The following is a 13,069-nucleotide window of genomic DNA, read 5'->3' as shown; positions in this document are numbered from 1 at the left end:
CTTGTGCTAAATTATAGTTTAGTGTTGCATATGTGCTGGTACTTGCACCAGTCTCAGGTTTCCATGCTCCCTCTTCCTCTCCTTTAGTGTGGCTACAAGGAGAAGATCAGAACCGTTAGCTTCTGCTTTTCAACTAATCAGAGTTCCCTGTTGCATCCAAACTCTGAGTACTTTGATTTTGGTGTGACTTCGACTTAGCTTAGAGCACAGACCAGCTGGGGGGGGGGCTTTTTCTGGGTTGTGCCATTTGAAACTGCAGCGGGGTGTGAGTGCAGCTTTGAATGCTTCCTCTTACTTGAAATATAAATAAATCCCTGCACACAGAGAGAGCTAGGATCACCAGTGAAGGCGGTGAAGGTCCTGTGTGAGTGCCTGGAGGCGGTTGGTTGGATGGATGGCGGCTAAAGGATTGAGGCTGAATTCTGACAAGACAGAAGTACTGTTCTTGGGGGACAGGGGCGGGCTGGCGTGGAGGACTCCCTGGTCCTGAGTGGGGCAACTGTGCCCTTGAAGGAGCAGGTGTGCAGCCTGGGAGTCATTTTGGACTCACAGCTGTCCATGGAGGCGCAGGTCAATTCTGTGTCCAGGGCAGCTGTCTACCAGCTCCATCTGGTATGCAGGCTGAGACCCTACTTGCCCTCAGACTGTCTTGCCATGCTCTAGTTATCTCCCGCTTGGACTACTGCAATGCGCTCTACGTGGGGCTACCTTTGAAGGTGACCTGGAAACTACAACTAATCCAGAATGTGGCAGCTAGACTGGTGACTGGGAGCAGCCGCCAAGACCGTATAACACCAGTCCTGAAAGACCTACATTGGCTCCCAGTACATTTCCGAGCACAATACAAAGTGTTGGTGCTGACCTTTAAAGCCCTAAATGGCCTTGGCTCAATATACCTGAAGAAGCGTCTCCACCCCCATCATTCTGCCCAGATGCTGAGGTCCAGCGCCGAGGGCCTTCTGGCAGTTCCCACACTGCGAGAAGTGAGGTTACAGTGAACCAGGCAGAGGGCCTTCTCAGTAGTGGCACCCGTCCTGTGGAACGCCCTCCCATCAGCTGTCAAAGAGATAAACAATTACCTGACATTTAGAAGACATCTGAAGGCAGCCTTGTTCAGGGAAGTTTTTAATGTGTGACATTTTAATGTATTTTTAATCTTTGTTGGAAGCCACACAGGGTGGCTGGGGAAACCCAGCCAGATGGGCGGGGTACAAATAATAAATTACTATTACTATTACTTCTTCATTACGAGCATCCCCATATGACAGGCCCAATGCTGAGGCCAAGAGATAGTCCCTTTCTGCACAAGATCTCTACCAGGTATGGAGCATTCTCTGACTCACACATGAGCCCCAGCTTCGCTGCAGTGGGACGCGTCACGTGATTCACCCCCTGCAATGTGGGGGGCAAGTCGGCACCCTTGATTAAGAGGCCTTCTCTTTCTCTCACACAGGTATACTTCCTGAGTTCTTCAAGAGGAATTTATAAGGATAGGTTGTCCGTTTCTGCTCAGCAGTTGTAAAATCGTAGCAGGAGAGCGGGGAATCTGGCTTGCTTGATGTGATGAATGGACAGCCTTTTGTCTTTGAGACACAGGTCTTAGAAAGCGGAACCTTGAAAAGTGAAATCTTTAAGGAAGAAGACTGGAGCCTTTAATCCAAGGGACATTGTTCAAGGGAGAAGGGAAGATTAGGGAACTGGCTGGTGGGTGGGAGAATACTGCTATAAGAGGTTTCAGAAAAATGTTTTGCTTGATATAGTCTGACACACACACATGATTGCTTTGCATATTATACTTCTCTATAGAAAATGCTTCCACATGTGGAAGAACATCAAACACATAGAGCATCATGTGTGGCAACCACTTTTTTGTATTTTGCTCCATGTATGCATACTGACAGTGACATCCAGAGCAGAATTCTTGTTTCATGTGTATAATCATCACACTTGTCAGTCTCTACATGTAGGTTGCAAGTTCCATTGCTTACTGTTTTACGTTTTTATTTTTTAGCGCCTTTCTTGCAATGTTAATTTCTTGTACACCACCTTGCCTATTGCAACCACAGTAGAAGGGTGGGCATGAATTATCTCAAGCTGCTAATTTAATTAATTAAAAGGAAGGCATCTTTGCTGCTCTTACCACCATCTCATAGGCCTGGAGCACATGGGCTCTGGATTCTGCATGGGACTTCTCCCCACTGATGCCCCAGCCATCTCTCTCCCCATTCCCAGGTTTTTCCCCCAAAAGGGATTACCCAGGGAATACAAAACCCACTGGCACTTTGCACCCAGAGCTCTGCTGCCTACAGTGGTTTCCAGTCTCTTGGTCACACTTAAAGGTAAAGGTACCCCTGCCCATACGGGCCAGTCGTGTCCGACTCTAGGGTTGCGTGCTCATCTCGCTCTAGAGGCCGTGAGCTGGCGCCGTCTGAAGACACTTCCGGGTCACGTGGCCAGCGTTATGAAGCTGCAGCTGGCGAGCCAGCACCAGCGCAGCACACGGAAACGCCGTTTACCTTCCTGCTATAAAGCGGTACCTATTTATCTACTTGCACTTAAGAGTGCTTTCGAACTGCTAGGTGGGCAGGAGCTGGGACCGAATGACGGGAGCTCACCCCGCCGTGGGGATTCGAACCGCCGACCATACGATCAGCAAGTCCTAGGCACTGAGGTTTTACCCACAGCGCCACCCACGTCCCTTGGTCACACTTAAGCACAACCAAAAGTCAGAAATCACAAAAACAGATGTTGACCTGGGGAGAACCAAATATCGCTGAAATCTCCCGAGTGCTGCTGGGGACTTCATTCCAAGTAGCCCACTGGTGAGCAAGCATCAGTGCTGTGTGTGCTTGCTCAAAGCAAACAACATCTTTCCCTGGAGTAATTAATAGATACAGAATTTTCTCAGCAGCACAGTTCCCTGCCAACCCTGGGAGGGAGCCATTCAAAAAAAAGAAAAAGGAATGCCAGGCACTTGTCTCCCACACACAGCTGCAGAAACAGTCAAGTTGTGTTTAGCTACATGAGGAGTACAAAGTGTCCAGGCCTATTTCTGCAGGGTGCATATGGTACACCTAGGATGGCAGCACATGTACACAGGGACACTTCAATAAGGGGGCATTCATTCATGTTATTTATTCATTATTTCCATGGATGGCAAATCTAATATACAGTGTTCCCTGCAGTGCTTCTGATTGTCAGTCTTCCTGGAGGGAGCAGAGGGATAAACTTTGAGGATGGAATGTAGCTCAGTGGCAGAGCAAATGCTTTGTATGCAGAAGGTCCCAGGCTAAACCCTGGGCATCCTCAGACAAGACCCTTCCTAAAAGCCTGCTGTCAATTAGTGTAAGCAATATTGAGCTGGATAGGCCAAGGCAACCTTCCCCAACCAGTTGCCCTCCGGCTGCTTTAAACTACTACTCCCATCAGCCCCAGCTAGCATGTATTCATACAGGCTGGGGCTGATGGGAGTTGTAGTCCAAAACAGCTGGGGAAGATGGGGAAGATTAGTATAAGCTCACTCCTACCTGATCACAGGTTGCCCCAGACCACCACCCACTTCCTGCACAGCTCACCCCCCACCCCTTTTAACATCACCACTCCTGTGGTGTTTAATGATGCGGTGAGCTGCTTTAGATAGAAGTTTGGCAAACTGCTCTCTAAAGTGCCTTCTACTTGCCTATTGGTGGCCACATGAACTACAGCATGATGACAACCTAACGATTTTATTATACAGTAAGAAAAATCCTCGTTAAATTCATCAGCGTTTTAATGCCATTTTTTTCCTAACATACAAACGCAACTTTACCAGATTTACACATTTTTGCATTTTTGCATTTTTACATAAGGAGTGGCTAACACATGTTGCAACACCAGCTGAAGCATTCCTGGTGGCATCCAGATCAGCCATTAACATGAAAATTAAGGTTGAGCATATTCTGGAAGTATGTATTCCATACATACATGTATGTATGGAAGTGAGAGCTGGACCATAAAGAAGGCTGATCGCCGAAGAATTGATGCTTTTGAATTATGGTGCTGGAGGAGACTCTGGAGAGTCCCATGGACTGCAAGAAGATCAAACCTATCCATTCTGAAGAAAATCAGCCCTGAGTGCTCACTGAAAGGGCAGATCGTGAAGCTGAGGCTCCAATACTTTGGCCACCTCATGAGAAGACAAGACTCTCTGGAAAAGACCCTGATGTTGGGAAAGATGGAGGGCATAAGGAGAAGGGGACGACAGAGGATGAGATGGTTGGATGGTGTTCTTGAAACTACCAGCATGAGTTTGATCAAACTGCGGGAGGCAGTGGAGGACAGAAGTGCCTGGCGTGCTCTGGTCCATGGGGTCATGAAGAGTCAGGCACGACTAAACGACTAAACAACAACATATTCTGGAAGTATTGTAAGATGTTTTATTTCAGTTGGTTCTATTGGTGGCCAGGGAGAGCATGGGATGTGGATGACTTTAATAACTGTAAAATGGGTCTCGTACACTGAGCTTATCTGGTGCTAGTGCTTGCAGGGGGGAGACCACAAATCAGATCTATATTAGTCAATAAAATATGCTCAAAGTTGACCGTCACCATTTCTGCAAATGACACTGGGGTTAATGCAGCAAATTCAGTTGGATGGTTCATCTAAGTCCCATGCTGTCTTTAGTGAGAGTACTAGCAGCTCTTCAGCAGCTCTAGCTGTGAATGAGCCATCACAGGTCAACGACTAGAAAGGCAGAACTTCACAGGGGCTTGCACACAGTGATTTGCAGTGAAATGAATTCCTAGCATCCTAGAATTGAAATGTTGGAAGTGTAGGGGATCTAGTCCAATCCCCTACAATTCAGGAATCACAGCTCTGGGGTGGGGCAGGAGGAAGAGACAGGCTATAACCCATATTTGGTTGACCAATAAAATCTGATGGTGATGTTTAGCAAACTGGGCCTCAGACTAACAGGCACAATTCTCCAGCTGCAAGAGACAAGCAGCACACTGGTCATTCAGGGCAGTGGCTTACCATTAGCTCAGGCTCAAATGTCTTTCTGACCAAGGCTGCGAGCAGATCCTGGCTCCATCAAGGCAGAGAGAAACAATTGCCCTGGCCTCTCCTGCCTGCAGGAAGGCCCTTCCTGGGGTTGTTCAGGACCCTGCTTGGTGCCACAGTAGCCCTCACAGCTGCTGTTGAAGGCACAGGCTAGGAGGCTCTGAATGTGCCATACCTGGCCAGATCCCTCTTCCTGGACCCTCCACCATATCCACACGGATGCTGGAGCTCCATGGCTTCAGATCTGTCGAAAGACCAGCTCCATCCAGGCCTCGCCTCCCTCAACTGTCACTGGGCAGCAGCCATTCCCTCAGGCTGTCTCAGTGGGAGAGATGCAAAGATGGGCTCCTTCCACCAGCCTTGCCCAAAGAGAAGTTCCATCAGGCAGCTCCTGCTCCTGGACTGCTTCTGTGATAGCTGGCCAGTAAAAGAACTGCTGTTTAAGAATTTATGCCTGGGTTTGCTTCCCCACCCCCCACCCCACTTCCTTCCCTTTTCCTTTCCCCTTGTTGTGTGTCATGTTTGTTAGATGGTAAACCTGCTGGCAGGGACTGGTTTGCATAAGGCCATCTTGCGTGGCGAGTTCCTCCCCCCCCCTCCAGTGAAAATAAAGACACATGTCACAATTTTTAAGGTTAATGGGCTAAATAAGGCCACAACTTTATTGGTTACAGGTGAGGAGCAGTATTGGCTTAGGCATGGGTCCTAACCGACTATATCCAGCTTCAGCCCATCCGCTTGAAGGGTTAACCACCACTAGGGGGAGTCCTGCTGATGCACATCAACGAGGAACTCCCCCGGGGTCACGGCTCTGGGGTGTGCCTTAGGCCCTCACCTCCATAGGCTTCAGACAGAATCCTTTATCAGACTACCCTTCAATATGTGGGGCAGGTGATGGTGCTCCTCCCCTCTTCCATCTATAGAACTATACCAATGCCTAACAGCCAATACCAAGAAAGTTGTGATGATTTGCTACGAGGTAGGCGAAAGCCAAGTGGCTGGTGCCAATTTGCCAAGTGGAAAAATTCCTACCAGGCCCCTCAATGGCAACCAACCAAGGTCCATAGCAAGGTCAAGGAACAAAAACCTTAAAAGGCGGGAGGGTGGGAAACAGCAACAGCTGGTAGGCAGCAAAAGAGGGAGATCCCCGGCTGCGCCTGCATTAAATAGGGTAGGCCACACCCCCAGAGCCAGCCAGTTGGCTGGCCAGGGGGTGACGCAGCCGGGGATTCCCCCAATCGCATGGGGGCTGGGCTCCAGCTGCCGTACGCGTGGTGGGGCCGTGAAGCCCGCAACCCCACCTCCTCTGCAGGGCGGAAGTGACTTTAATGAATTGATGGTGGAGGCAAGATTCGAACCATGAACTTACTGCAGACTCGCCAAGTGTCCCTATTTTCCATAGACATCCCTGATATAGATGAGCCATCCCAGTTTCTGATTTGATCCCAGAATGCTCCACTTTTCCTTAGGATGTTCCTATTTTAATTGGAGAAATGTTGGAGGGTATGGAGTTATCTGACTCCCAAGCCGTCTGAAGGCAATCCTGTATAGGGAAGGTTTTTTTTTAATGTTCAATGTTTCATTATGTTTTTATATATGTTGGAAGCTGCCCAGAGTGGCTGGGGCAATCCGGTAAGATGTGTGGGGTATAAATAGTAAAATTGTCATTATGGAATGGGACACTCCAACTTTAATCAGAGAAATGTTGGAGGGTGTGTGATTGCTTCATAGCTCATTCTCCTAGTCACTTCACTGTGCTCACCCACATTGAATTGGCCAAGGGTTTTGGCCAAGAATGTGCAACAAGCTGATAAGGTCTTTGAAAACACTTTAAATAGTAAAAAAACAAAAAACAAAAAACCCTGAAATTTGAATCACGTGTAGCATTGCAGGTGTAGAAAGCATTCTGGTCTGTAGACAAGTCGAGGAGAGGATACCGCAGTATTCTTGGAGCTAATAGTGATGCAGTTATCTCTTTCTCACACCAATTTTTTTAAAAAAATAAAATAAAATAGGAACTTTCGGGGAGGGAGGGAGGGTGCACAGGTTTCCTGTTCAACACTAACCAGGAGGAAGGTGAGGGAAAGCCATTTCTCAGACAGTTAGATTATGGATAACTGGACATTCAGCAAGACAGAAATGGGCTGCGGGTCATAAAAAATGCAGTTGGCTTGGGGTAATCTGGAACACCTCAGTAAAATATCTGTAGGCTTTGACAGCCAGAAAAGTTAGCCACTGAAATAGTGCTGCCATTTCACCACAACACCTCACAAGCAGCAATTTTGCTATAGAACTGTACCGAAAACGTCTCCTGCATTTTTAAATTAGGGGGTTGGTCACATTCTCCATCAATTAAGACCACATCTACACTAAACAATTAGTGACTGGTGACTGGGAGCAGCCTCTGAGACCACATAACACATAACACTGGTCTTGAAAGATCTACACTGGCTCCCAGTACGTTTCCAAGCACAATTCAAAGTGTTGGTGCTGACCTTTAAAGCCCTTAAATGGCCTCGGTCCAGTATACCTGAAGGAGTGTCTCCACCCCCATCGTCCGGCCCGGACACTGAGGTCCAGCACTGAGGGCCTTCTGGAGGTTCCCTCGCTGCGAGAAGGAGGTTACAGGGAACCAGGCAGAGGGCCTTCTCGGTAGTGGCACCCGCCCTGTGGAATACCCTCCATCAGATGTCAAAGAGAAAAGCAACTACCAGACTTTTAGAAGACATCTGAAGGCAGCCCTTTTTAGGGAAGCTTTTAATGTTTAATAGACTATTGTATTTTAATATTCTGCTCGAAGCTGCCCAGAGTGGCTAGGGAAACCCAGCCAGATGGGCAGGGTATAAATAATATATTATTTATATATATATTATTATTATTAAAGGTTAAAAAAAAAAAGGTAAAAGACCCCTGGACGGTTAAGTCCAGTCAAAGGCGACTATGGGGTTGCAGCGCTCATCTCACTTTCCAGGCTGAGGGAGTCAGCGTTTGTCCACAGACAGCTTCAAGGACAAAGAAGGCGGGTGCTTTGGGTATCCTTATTGTGGAAGGGATCACACTTCTCCCCTTCCGATGCTTAAAAAAAGAGTCATGTAAAGTCTGGTTCCATCTTTTTGCAGGAGACACCTCTGTGGGAATTGGGTTCATTTCTGTGTACAGGCTGTTGGTGGGGTGTTTTGGTTTCATTCACACAATGTCGTGAGCCCCCCTAACTGGCACTTCCTGAAACAATATACAAATTGTGAAACGGAACGTAGGCATCCTTTGAAACCTGCATGTTTCTGAATTTTGTGGTGCAGTCCTCTAACGAACGAAAGAAAAAATGTATGTTTAGGAAAAAGCCTGCAAAAATGGCAAATAAAAATATTATTATTTTATTTATAAGATTTCTTACTTGCCTTTCAGTATAAGGTCCCACGGCAGGTTGCAACAAGAGAGTGCACCATTACAAAACAAACAAACGGATAAAGTGATTAAACTTATTTAAAATCAATAAAAATAAAAACCATCCCAGCCAGAGCAGTGGTGAAGATAACACAGCAAAAAAAATGCATTATATGACAGCAAACTTCTTGCATAAAAAAGCATGTGTGCATTAGGGGAAATTGTATATATCAGGAGAAGAGCACACTAAAATGTTGATGGGTTTTCATGAGGACTTTGCACAAATGCAGCGAAGTGAACTTAAAGGTGGAAAAGTGAGGTGCTGAAATTGACAGATTTTTTTCTATCCCCTAGTTATATACCCTGTAAGGTATTCATGCAGTGTCCCAAAATATGTGCAAGTTGCTGTGGGGTGAGAACTAAGTTGGGAGGAGAGTGCACACACACACACACACACACACACAGACACACACACACACACACACACACACACACCTACTCAGCTAAAAAAAGCACACCCAGCATTTGCTCCCAGGAAGTTAAAAAAAAACCAACCCCACATTTCCTTACATCCATCTCACGCAGAGCAGCCCTGCAGGAGGACCTGCTAAGGAAAAGGAGCATTAATGATGTATTAGTGCACCAAAGAATGTTGTTTTTCTCGGGACACAGAGTTCTGCATTGACTTTGATGGTGCAGAGCAGCCACAGGAGACTTGTGCTGAATACTGGAGGTTATGTAAGGATTCCCCACCCCCTTTCTTCCCCCACTGTCTTCAAATAACGCATTAAAAAGTGTTAAATGTCACCGCGTCTCCTTCGCCTCGTAATTGTTTCCAAGAGACAAAGGGAATAATCGGATGAGGATTTGGGGTTCAGTGGTGAGGGAGTTTCTGGCAGATTTTGCGTTTCTGAGGTTTGGGAGAGGGGAACCTCTCAAGCAGGAGTGAGCAACACACACACACAATCCCAAAACATTTGTATGCAGCCTGCGCAAACGCACACCCACTGGTTAAAATTGCGAACCTCTCAAGCCTCCATTTTCAAAAATAGATGTCTCCATCCGACTCGGCTAAGGAGAAAAACGCTTTCAAAATGAGCGTTTTTCCCCAAAACGCGCAGAAAGTCGAAGACTGAATGCAAAGAAGTCTGAATACATATACAGTGGTACCGTGGGTTACAGATGCTCCAGGTTACAGATGCTTCAGGTTACAGACTCCGCTAACCCAGAAATAGTACCTTAGGTTAAGAACTTTGCTTCAGGATGAGAACAGAAATCATGCAGTGGCGGCGCAGCAGCAGTAGGAGGCCCCATTAGCTGAAGTGGTGCTTCAGGTTAATAACAGTTTCAAGTTAAGAACGGACCTCCGGAACGAATTAAGTTCTTACCTCGAGGTACCACTGTATCCGTTCTCTCCACCTATGAGTGGTGAGACGTTTTGAGGTAGCGCTACTTCCAAGTCCGGTTCCCTTTGGGTGGCAGAGCAGGTGTTATGTACTGAGTTGAATAGGATCCAAACTGCAGCAGTCTGATTGGTCCTAGAACAATAGGATCCAAAAGGCAGCAGTCTGATTGGTCCTAGAACAATAGGATTCAGAATGCAGCAGTCTGATTGGTCCTAGAACAATGCAGCAGTATGATTGGTTGGCAGGAACCACCCAATCATGCTCCAGATAGAAGTGAATCCACAACCTGATTGGCTTACAGTAGAATTCCGGAATTAGCCAATCATGTGCAGCCCATTGTGTAAATAATGTATATAAAGCAGATACTTTGAGGGGACTTTGATTCATTCCTCCTCACCACTATGAGCTGAATATAGAGCATGAAATCACTTTGCGACTCTGAGTATATTTCAGCACCCGAGGGTGCTTTTGTAAACGTTGCCTTATTTTCAAAAATGCAAGCCTATGTGAAGGCAAAAAAAACAAACCCCACATTCCTTCAGCATGGAGGGCAGCAGGGGCAAAGGAAGGGAGGTGCGGGTCACCCCGGGTGTCACCACTGAGGGGGGTGACAAAATGCCGGGTGGCACTCACCGCGGGGCCTGCAGCGCGCCCAAGCCACGCATCTCTCCTGGGAGAGAAGTGGTGGCTTGGGTGCACGCAGGCTCCACATTGCCCAAACGGTCCGCCCACTGCCTCCGCCAACCTTCCAATCAGCAAGCCCAAGAGGCTCGGTGGTTTAGACCACAGCGCCACGCACATCCCAGATTTTTCAAGACCATCTGGTAAGTGGAGGGTGGCTATGATCCACCTTCGCTGTCAGGGGCAGTAAGCCTCTGAACACCACTTGTTGGGAATCACGAGTGGGGAAAGGGTTACTGTGGTCAAGTCCTGCTTGCTGCATCTGATTGGTTACTTCAAGAAGAGACTGCTGGATTAGACGTGTTTGCTGGCGTGATTCTGCCAGCCTCTTCTTACACTTAGAAAAACCAGGCCATGAACTGAAGAAACAAGCCATAAGTCAGGTATATCATTTCAGTGCATCTCGTTCCAGGTTTGCTCATCCTTCTCTCATCTGCTATTTATTTATACCCCCAAAGCACAAACATACATCCAGGACAAGAGCATTATGGCGCAATGTTCATTTGTGAGTAATAGGCAGGTTTATGTGACGTGCCGATAACAAAAAGAAGAAGAGCCTCTGATGAAAATTTAACAGCTACATATCTGCCAAAAGCGGGTAATTTTAAAGCATCCAAGAGCACTTTGAGAGCATGCATTATTCAAGGAGCACACTCTTTTATTATCATCATATTCACACAGGGGTGGACTGCACGGCTGGGGTGCTCTGCATATAAGCAGCATGCGCCCAAGTCCGCCGGTCCGGCTAGAGATGCTAATATTGTGCAATAAAACCCCTGCTGTAATGGAGACGGATATACCTTCCTAATACCTTGCTGCTTTCAACCTGCCATTCGGAAGGAGTGACAGCTTCAGACAAGGGGGGGGGTGTGCAAATGGTAGTTGCATTTGTCAAGCCCTTTTTTCAATTATATTCTGATGGGGGGAGTGCAAGGGGGGAAACAGGAAGAGAGCATATATCTATCTATCTATCTATCTATCTATATATATATATATATATATATTATGCATCTCGCATTGCAGATTTCAACTGAATGTCAGAAGCACAAATTGACCAGGCAGACGTGTTGATCTATTGGAGGGGAGATTCAAAACCCACAGCAGGACAATACCTTTACTAGGAACAGCCATAAGACTTATGGGGGAAATTGGACTTGTGTTCTTATTGTTCTATCAGTGCCAGCATTTTTGTTTGCCAGATGGAATAACACACACACACACACACTGTTATGGGGTTTTTCCTGACATCCTGGGCTAATTTGGGGTAGGACGGGGGGGGAGGAGAATGGGGGAAACCCATTGCACAAGTGGAAGTCCTTCCTCAAGGCTTCCACTGATGATGACCCATCATATAATAATCCCACCTGTGGTGCCTTGAAATGTTGTTGTTCTTTTCATTGAGCTACTATAGTTGGGTGCTGCTGCACGGACACGTACAAATGGCAAGAATTGGTACTATATTTGGGGCTCCCCTAAACATCTTCTCCAAAGCATAGTCAAGCAGCACAGGGCATGTGGGCCCAAACCACTGTTTGCAAGCCACTAACAGCTACTTTCCTCATGAGAAGAGAAGACTCCCTGGAAAAGACCCTGATGTTGGGAAAGATGGAGGGCACAAGGGGAAGAGGACTTTTAAAAAATATAAAAAAGCTTTATGCATCTGTCTAATCTTGTCTGTTTCTAAAATTTATTTATTGGTGTCTGCTTTTCTTTTTGTGATGTATGGAAGTGAGAGCTGGACCATAAAGAAGGCTGATCGCCGAAGAATTGATGCTTTTGAATTATGGTGCTGGAGGAGACTCTTGAGAGTCCCATAGACTGCAAGAAGATCAAACGTATCCATTCTTAAGGAGATCAGCCCTGAGTGCTCACTTGAAGGACAGATCCTGAAGCTGAGCTCCAGTACTTTGGCCACCTCATGAGAAGAGAAGACTCCCTGGAAAAGACCCTGATGTTGGGAAAGATGGAGGGCACAAGGAGAAGGGGACGACAGAGGACGAGATGGTTGGACAGTGTTCTCGAAGCTACCAGCATGAGTTTGACCAAACTGCGGGAGGCAGTGGAAGACAGGAGGGCCTGGCGTGCTCTGGTCCATGGGGTCACAAAGAGTCGGACACGACTATACGACTAAACAACAACAACAACAGTGACTTTCCGCAGCTCCTTCTGCACTGAGAGAGCAAGTCCTTTGCTTAGACCTGTCCCGATCCCCACTTTGTGGGGTGTTTCATTCTGGTCTTTTTCATTCAGGGAGCTGTGATTCCTCCAAGCCACACAGCCTCCGCTTACTGTCGCTGTCCTTGGAAAGAGAAAGAGAGGCTCTTAATAAAATGAGTATTTTCCTATAGCTCACAATGAAGGCGGCGACTGTTCTTGGCAAAAATGTTCTGCCTTTGCAAGCATCACATAAAGGCTTGATTGCAAAGACACAGCTTGGATGTTTTTTGAATTTTTTTTTGTCAGCAAACATTTTTGCGAGACAGAATTAAGAAGCACGCATGCTGGAGCCCAAACAATTTCCTACAGAGGTGAAACAGTCCCAAGTTGTTCAGTGGGGT

The sequence above is a fragment of the Podarcis raffonei genome, chromosome 3, assembly GCF_027172205.1.
Source record: "Podarcis raffonei isolate rPodRaf1 chromosome 3, rPodRaf1.pri, whole genome shotgun sequence".
Lineage (NCBI taxonomy): Eukaryota > Metazoa > Chordata > Lepidosauria > Squamata > Lacertidae > Podarcis > Podarcis raffonei.
The sequence above is the reverse complement of the archived record's forward strand: the minus strand, read 5'-3'. Positions refer to the sequence as shown.